At 43.6% G+C, this 8,259-nt stretch overlaps 1 long non-coding RNA gene across 1 annotated transcript; it reads right to left on the bottom strand.

Annotated features, from left to right (window-relative positions):
• Positions 1-335: 335 nt before the first annotated feature.
• LOC126381117 (uncharacterized) lies at positions 336-7,184 on the bottom strand. The gene is made up of 4 exons (XR_007568682.1): positions 7,048-7,184; positions 6,808-6,942; positions 6,594-6,720; positions 336-531 (listed from the first exon to the last, which is right to left on the bottom strand). It is a non-coding gene; the product is annotated as an uncharacterized LOC126381117 (long non-coding RNA).
• Between the last annotated feature and the right edge of the window lie 1,075 nt (positions 7,185-8,259).

Raw genomic sequence — 8,259 nt, 5'->3', positions numbered from 1 at the left:
CGTAGTGTTGTGCAAATTTGAATTTATTACATGAAGACCTGGAATTCAATTGCTCATAACTAATGCAAATATGAATTTAGGCGGCCAATACTCTCGCATGTGATTTGTAGATAGTGACAGAGTAGGCACACTTCGGGTTGATACCCCCGTTCCCTTACACCATGTATAATATAATAACTAGATGGTGCTACTAAGTGCGCTCGCTGCTAAAGCAGCTTCGCGGGCGTTGTATGTGGACTGACGTTTTCGTATAGTTTGTTTCGCATCACAGATTTGTAATTACTATTAAAACAGACACAAAAAGAAATAAAAAAAATGTGTAGGATATTGTTGGTTTATTTTATGTTATCAAAAAATAAAAATATAACATTATATTCTCTCTCTCTCCCTTGCATTGTTCCCATATGGTGGTGGGGTCTTTATTCCGAGTCTTTTCCTTCCACTTCGCTCTGTTGGATGTATCGTCTGCGGAAACATTGCAGGAACAAAGATCTTCTTTGATGACATCTGCTTCTTTGCCTTCTGTATTTCCTGTTAAAAATAAAATAATATTAATTTATTTATAATAACGTATAGATATTATTAGCAAGACTCCCCACTATGCAAGACTCCCCACTATGCCAGTCACTGCGTCGAGCGTTTCTATAAAAGCACGGTAGTCAAGCGCGCGCACACAGTTGCTTGGCGACGTTCGATGGGTACGGACCACTCGGTGCACGTGAGCTATTTCGATTTTCGATTACACCTATTTCTGTGAAAAGTGATTATTTACTTGTTGTTTCGTGTTCATACATTTGATAAAAACTAAATTGTGATTTAAATAAATAGAAGCGTTTGTAACAAAAACCAAACTGTTGTTTTTTTTATTACCACTTCTGACGCTAAAATCAGAAGTGGGATAAAGGATTCAAGCTCACACTATCGGCAAATCGTCTAGTCGCAAACAACGAGTAATTTTCACTCATTTCCTTTCATATTTCAACTGTGTGTTTTTATGTGAGTGCACTTTGAGAACCATCGTACATTTTGTTGTGAAGTGAATCAGTGTGTGAATAATGCCACGGGAAGTGTCTCGTGGACGTTCTAGACAACGTCGGAAAAGCTCACGTGTTCGTGATTATTCGCGTTCACGTTTGCGTGTTAGGCGTCATCGCTCGCGTAGTAAATCGCAGACGTATTCACGTGCACGGGCTCATTCACGCAGTCATGGTACACGTGTTCGTGATGCTTCGCGTTCCCGTTCTCGTGACCGGAATCGCCGTCCACGTAAAGGGTCGCGGTCGTATTCCCGTACGCGGACGTGTTCCCGCACGCGATCGCGTTCGAATAGTTCAATCGGCAGTGATACCGATAGCGGTAGTAGACGTTATCGTCACCTGTCTCGACGTCATCATCGTGTACGCAGTCGTAGCTGTGATCGTGGTAGAGTCGTAGGTTGTACGCCACCACCACGTCAGCGTACTCAGGCGTCGGATATCGCGAAACCGCCGCTAAATAATCTTAGTGGTGACTTCGTACATGTAGATCGTGCAGCAGAGTCAACTGCTCGTTGCTCCGAAACATCTACCCTCGCGCAGGCTATTATTGATGCAGTGAGGTCGGTGCAACCAGTACGTTGCAATAATTACTTTGTGTCGAACTTTGATCCGTCTATAAATAATATACAAGTTTGGTGTGAAGAAGTAGATCGTGCTAAGGGGACAAACGGTTGGTCGGAACATGAGTGTCTATCCCGCGTTGCGAATTGTTTAAAGGGTGACGCAAAAGTATGGTTGAGTGAATGGGTGACTAACGATAGGACCTGGTCTAACTTCAAGAAAGAATTTCAACCCCTTTGTCCTGTTAAACTTGATTTCGCAAACATTCTTTACGACGCGATGAATAACACCTCTGACAAATACGCAACGTATGCGGAATACGCACGTCGCACCTTGTTGCGTCTGAGAATCGTACAAGGTTTGAGTGACGAGTTGCGAACACTGATTATAATTCGGGGCATTGATAGCCCACAAGTACGTGCAGCCGCCGCTAACGCCGACCTTACCCCGGACAACCTTGTACAATTCTTATCCATTTATACGAAACCTAATAATCGATCCCGAGATCCTGTGCGTCCGGGAAAGCCGGGTAACCCGCCGAAGCCAAGCGCGCCGAAGGCAGGCTCGGGCCCTCATTGTTACACTTGCGGTAAACATGGCCACCTTAGGCGCAATTGCACGCAAAACCCTAAAATACCTAATGCCAATAACAATAGCCGTACTAAAGTGCAGTGCACATTTTGCAAAAAGCCAGGACATAAAGAAGAACAGTGTTTCGCGAAAAATCGTTCAGAGCCACGCAACGAGCGTAGCGTAAACTTGTGCACGAGTAGGTCTCAGTACCCTATTAATAATGACGTCACGACTGCTGTTGTTAGTGGTATTCCGATGGACGTACTTATAGATAGCGGGGCTCTAAACATTTCGCTCATCTCGTCAGACGTTCTGAAGTACTTACCCTGCCAACCAAAATCTCGTCGTTGCGTTTTGAAAGGCATCGGAAACAAAGAAATCGTTGCGACTTCTTACGTAACCGTGACTATAGAGTTCGATACTATCGCTATAGAGACTGATCTAGTTGTCGTACCGTCGACCCTCATGGTAGCTCCCATATTGATTGGCACGGACGTATTGAATCGAGAGGGCGTTACTTACGTGCGTACAAAAGATAAGCAATACCTTTCACATGCGGATAATGTAGCTCACGTTAATGTCATATCCGCGAATACTGACCAAATAGAAGTGAACACGCCCTTACAAGGTGAGGATCGTGCTGCTTTGTTAGGCGTAATTAATCAGTATTCGGAGTATCTGATTTCTGGTACGGCTACAACTACGGTACATACCGGTGAAATGGAAATAAATCTCACAAGTCCGATTCCTATTGTCTATAGACCGTATAAATTGTCATACCAGGAGAAACTAAAAGTTAGAGCAATAACAGACGATCTGTTAAAGAAAGGAGTGATAAGGCGGTCAACATCGGAGTACGCAAGTCCGATCATACTGGTAAAGAAGCGTGATGGTTCTGATAGGCTCTGCGTTGATTATAGGGCCCTAAACCGCATTACGATCAAGGATAGGTACCCTCTTCCCCTAATAGATGACCAAATAGACAGGTTAGGGAGCTATACCTATTTCAGTAGCCTGGATATGGCTTCAGGGTTCCACCAGATTAAAATTAGGGAACAAGATATTCACATCACCGGCTTTGTCACACCCGAAGATCACTTTGAGTACCTGAAAATGCCCTTTGGTCTCGCAAATGCACCGATCGTATATCAGCGCATCATAAATGACGCGCTACGGGCTCATATCACCCAGGGGAACACGCTGGTGTACATCGATGACGTGTTGCTCATGAGTAACACGATTCCCGAGGGCATTCTACTGCTACAAGATGTCCTGAAAACTCTCACTCAAGCTGGATTTTCCGTAAACCTTAACAAGTGCTCATTTCTGGTCACCGAAGTCGAATACTTAGGAAGGGTTATTAGTGAAGGTCAGGTGAGGCCGAGCTCCCGGAAAATAGAGGCCCTGGTCAATACGAGTCCACCAGAAAATGTCAAACAAGTGAGACAACTACTAGGATTGGCTGGATACTTTCGGAGGTACATAAAGGGCTATGCTACGAAAACAGCCCCGATTGCACACCTAACTAAGAAAGGCGTTGAATTCGTGTGGACACCTGAATGCGAGTCCATCCGTCAAGAACTGATCAAACACTTGACAAGTGCGCCAGTACTTACCATCTTTAACCCAAAGTTGCCAACCGAAGTTCACACCGATGCTAGCAGCATGGGGTATGGTGCCGTACTGCTGCAAGTTCATCCTGATGGCAAGAAACATGCAGTGGCTTACTTCAGCAAGGTTACGCAAGGCGCTGAAAGTAAGTACCACTCCTACGAGCTTGAAACGCTTGCTGTTGTCAAAGCTCTACAAAACTTCCGGCACTACCTCGTGGGGCTCAAGTTCACCGTTGTGACCGACTGCAATGCGTTGAAGGCTACGGAACGCAAGAAAGATCTACTGCCGCGGGTTGCAAGGTGGTGGATCTACTTGCAAGATTTCGAATTTTCTATTGAGTACAGGAAGGGAGTGCTGATTCCACATGCTGACTACCTAAGTCGTAACCCAGTTGCACAGGTACACCAGATCCAGAGACCTCGCAATTGGGCTCATACGGCTCAATCTGGTGATGAAGAAACCCAAAATCTCCTACAAAAGCTACGAGACGGAGAGTTGGATGCAAATAGGTATGTTGCACGTAACGACCTACTTTACTATCGCTACACTCCAGTAGGAGAGCAGTCGCGCCTGCTGTGCTATATACCTAAGGGTCATAGACTCAGCCTTCTCAGAGTATTCCATGATGAGCATGACCACATCGGTGTAGATAAGACCGTGGACCTGATACTAAAGCACTTCTGGTTTCCCGGATTGAAAAACTTCGTAAGCAAGTACATCTCTCCCTGCATAATTTGTATCTCCAAGAAGCGAGTTCCTCGGGCTCCGCTTCAAAATATCACGTCATGGGAGAAACCGGACGTACCTTTTGACACGGTACACATCGATGCCCTTGGACCTCTACCACAGTCAGGTGAATACAAGTATGTCTTGATAATTGTCGATAGCTTCACCAAGTACTGTCTTCTACACCCCATGAGTCGGCAGGATGCTGAAGAACTGAAAAAGGTGATTACTCAGTTGGTCTCGCTGTTTGGTGTGCCAAGGCTCATGATCACCGACAAAGGTCGGATGTTTGAGTCGAACGTGTTTGTTAAGTGGATCAACGATATGGGCTGTGATATCCACAGTATTACCCCTGAGATGCACCATGCCAATGGCCAGGTGGAGAGGTACATGCGTACAGTGCTCAACATGATAAGGATAGAGGTAAATCATAGGAACAGGGAATGGGCCGACACACTATGGAAATTGCAACTTGTTATTAACATAACGAAGCACAAAACCACACAGGCTTCACCTCTTAATCTCCTCATCGGAACTGAAGCAACAACGCCTGTGATACGTGCACTTGTAAGGGATGTCGCCGTCCAAAACTCGTCGCCAAATCGGGAGGCACTACGAGAACTAGCCAGGAGCAGAGCTGGTCAGCTACTCGACCGAAACCGTGTTCGACAGGACGAACGTGAAAATCGCAACAGGCGGTCGCCACGAGAATTCAATATCGATGATTTTGTATTTGTTATAAAATCTTCTCAGTCTACAGGAAAACTCGATTCCGGCATGCGGGGACCGTACAAGGTGGTGAACATCCTGCCCAGCGGCCGGTATGAGCTAAGGCTTGTCAGTGGCGATTACGGGAAGTCGACCCAGGCTGCTGCTCAGCATATGGTGCCATGGCGTGGCGAGTGGTGCCCCGAAGCGTGTGCTGCGCTCTTCGATAGTGAGTATGAATGCGTTGACGTTTAATACGTCAAGTCGCTTGCACAACGAGTATGTTGATGTAGTGTCCGAGTCGTTGTGACGTTAACAGCTCTTGTTAAGTCATCCAACGTTTGGCGCTATGCCAAGTCTTACTGTCGTTGTTTCTGAGTGTGTGCTGTTGGTTTATACCAAGTCGGTACAGTCGCTCTACCTGTAGTGACTATGTCACTAGTCGGGTTGTGTTTATCTGAGTGTGTGCTGTTGGTTTATACCAAGTCGGTACAGTCGCTCTACCTGTAGTGACTATGTCACTAGTCGGGTTGTGTTTATCTGAGTGTGTGCTGTTGGTTTATACCAAGTCGGTACAGTCGCTCTACCTATAGTGACTATGTCACTAGTCAGGTTGTATTTATCAGAGTATGTACGTTGGTCTAGTTACCAAGTCGTCACAGTCTCTGTTCCTGTAGTGATAGTTTCACTAGTCGGGATATGTTAATCTTAGCGTGTATTGTTGGTCTAGTATCAAGTCGATACAGTCACTATGAACAAAGTACCTAGGAGTAGCTGGGTGCTTCTGATAATTGCTTTGTTAAAACTTGAAATGTGACTTCAGATGGAGCAGACGAAACGGAGCCCACTCAACCGTCCACGTCTGCCGCAACTAATATGCAGGCAGATGACCGGCCCAGGACACCAACACCCGCTGAGCCAGGACTGTAGATGCCACTCCTGGATTGAAAACCTGGATCAAGGATCGAGGACGATCAGGCTGTCAGGAACGGCCGTATTAGCAAGACTCCCCACTATGCAAGACTCCCCACTATGCCAGTCACTGCGTCGAGCGTTTCTATAAAAGCACGGTAGTCAAGCGCGCGCACACAGTTGCTTGGCGACGTTCGATGGGTACGGACCACTCGGTGCACGTGAGCTATTTCGATTTTCGATTACACCTATTTCTGTGAAAAGTGATTATTTACTTGTTGTTTCGTGTTCATACATTTGATAAAAACTAAATTGTGATTTAAATAAATAGAAGCGTTTGTAACAAAAACCAAACTGTTGTTTTTTTTTATTACCACTTCTGACGCTAAAAATATAATATCCTTTTCTTAGTCAATAGCGATACGTTTTTGCCAAAGTGGTCGTGGTCGTCATGTAACGTACCTCGATATCTTGTAACTTTTGATTGCTGGCTGTCACACTGCTGCGTGCATTGAAGGACTTCAGGCTTGGTCGATTTTATTCTATTGCAATCATAATCTCCTACACAGTTTATTACACTCTGCATTTCCTGTGAATAAAATATATATTACATTTTTTTCCTTAGTCTATAGCGATACGTTTATGCCAAAGTGGTCGTGATCGTCATGTAACGTACCTCGACATCTTGTTACTTTTGATTGCTGGCTGTCACACTGCTGCATTCTTTGAATGAGCGGCCAACATCAGGCTTGGTTTATATAATACTATTGTATTAATGATCTCCTACGCAGTTTTTTGCCTTCTGCATTTCCTGTAAATAAAACATATATGTAATTAAATATTATATGTAATTTATTTTCCTTAGTCGATAGCAATACGTTTTTGCCAAAATAGTTGTGGTCGTCATGTAACGTACCTCGATATCTTGTTACTTTTGATTGTTGGCTGTCACACTGCTGCATTCATTGAAGGAGCTGGCAACATCAGGTTTGGTTTATATAATACTTTTGTATTAATGATCTCCTACGCAGTTTTTTGCCTTCTGCATTTCCTGTAAATAAAATATATAATTTATTTTCCTTAGTCGATAGCGATACGTTTTTGCCAAAATAGTCGTGGTCGTCATGAAACGTACCTCGATATCTTGCATTCATTGAAGGGGCTGCTGACTTCAGGCTTGGTCGATTTTATTCTATTGCAATCATGAACTCCTACACAGTTTATTGCCATCTGCATTTCCTGTAAATAAAATATATATTATTTTTTTTTCCTTAGTCTATAGCGATACGTTTTTGCCAAAGTGGTCGTGATCGTCATTTAACGTACCTCGATATCTTGTTACTTTTGATTGCTAGCTGTCACACTGCTGCATTCATTGAAATAGCGGCCAACATCAGGCTTTGTAGTACTATTGTATTAAAATCTCCTACGCAGTTTTTAGCATTGTGCATTTCCTGTTAAAAAAAAATAATGTTAATTTATATATATTAACTTTTATTTATAAATATATACATATATATATTAGGTGATTTCCAAACTACCCAGGAGGTACACCTAGTAGCTCGCTTTTTTTCATGTGGTTCCCCCGCTAATCGAGGCCGCATCCACCTACTTATATGAGAAGTAGGTTCTATCTAATGAGTTAGCAATAGTCATTCAATAAGCAGAGAAATGTGAAAGAAAAAGCAATTTTTAGCTAAGGAATTTAAAATAAAAAGCAATTTTCAGCAATTAGCATGCAATAAGCAAAGCAATTACTCAGTAATTGTCAAACATAAGCGAGTTGTATAATTTAAAGATATTATTGACAATAACAAACACGTACCGAGTTTGTTAATACTTACATTGAGTTATCATCGCTAAGTTGACCAAATTATTAGTACAGGTTATCACATTCACTAAATGAAAATATGTGTTTTTATCAATTGTAACAATGCTTGCATGACCTAACCAACCGTTGGTGTTGTGGACGCCAATCTTCAAGAGACAAGTGGACGGGTGTGAGGAAAACTGGCAAGATGAACACGTCGGTGTGGGTGCGACTGGTGCACGGGAGAGAAGTGGAGCTAGTTGGAAGATGGAATTAGGCATCACTCTCTTGCTTCAGTTAAGTTCCACTCAGATCAGG

The sequence above is a fragment of the Pectinophora gossypiella genome, unplaced genomic scaffold (assembly GCF_024362695.1).
Source record: "Pectinophora gossypiella unplaced genomic scaffold, ilPecGoss1.1 Pgos_36, whole genome shotgun sequence".
In the NCBI taxonomy this organism is placed as follows: domain Eukaryota; kingdom Metazoa; phylum Arthropoda; class Insecta; order Lepidoptera; family Gelechiidae; genus Pectinophora; species Pectinophora gossypiella.
The sequence above is the reverse complement of the archived record's forward strand: the minus strand, read 5'-3'. Positions and strand labels throughout refer to the sequence as shown.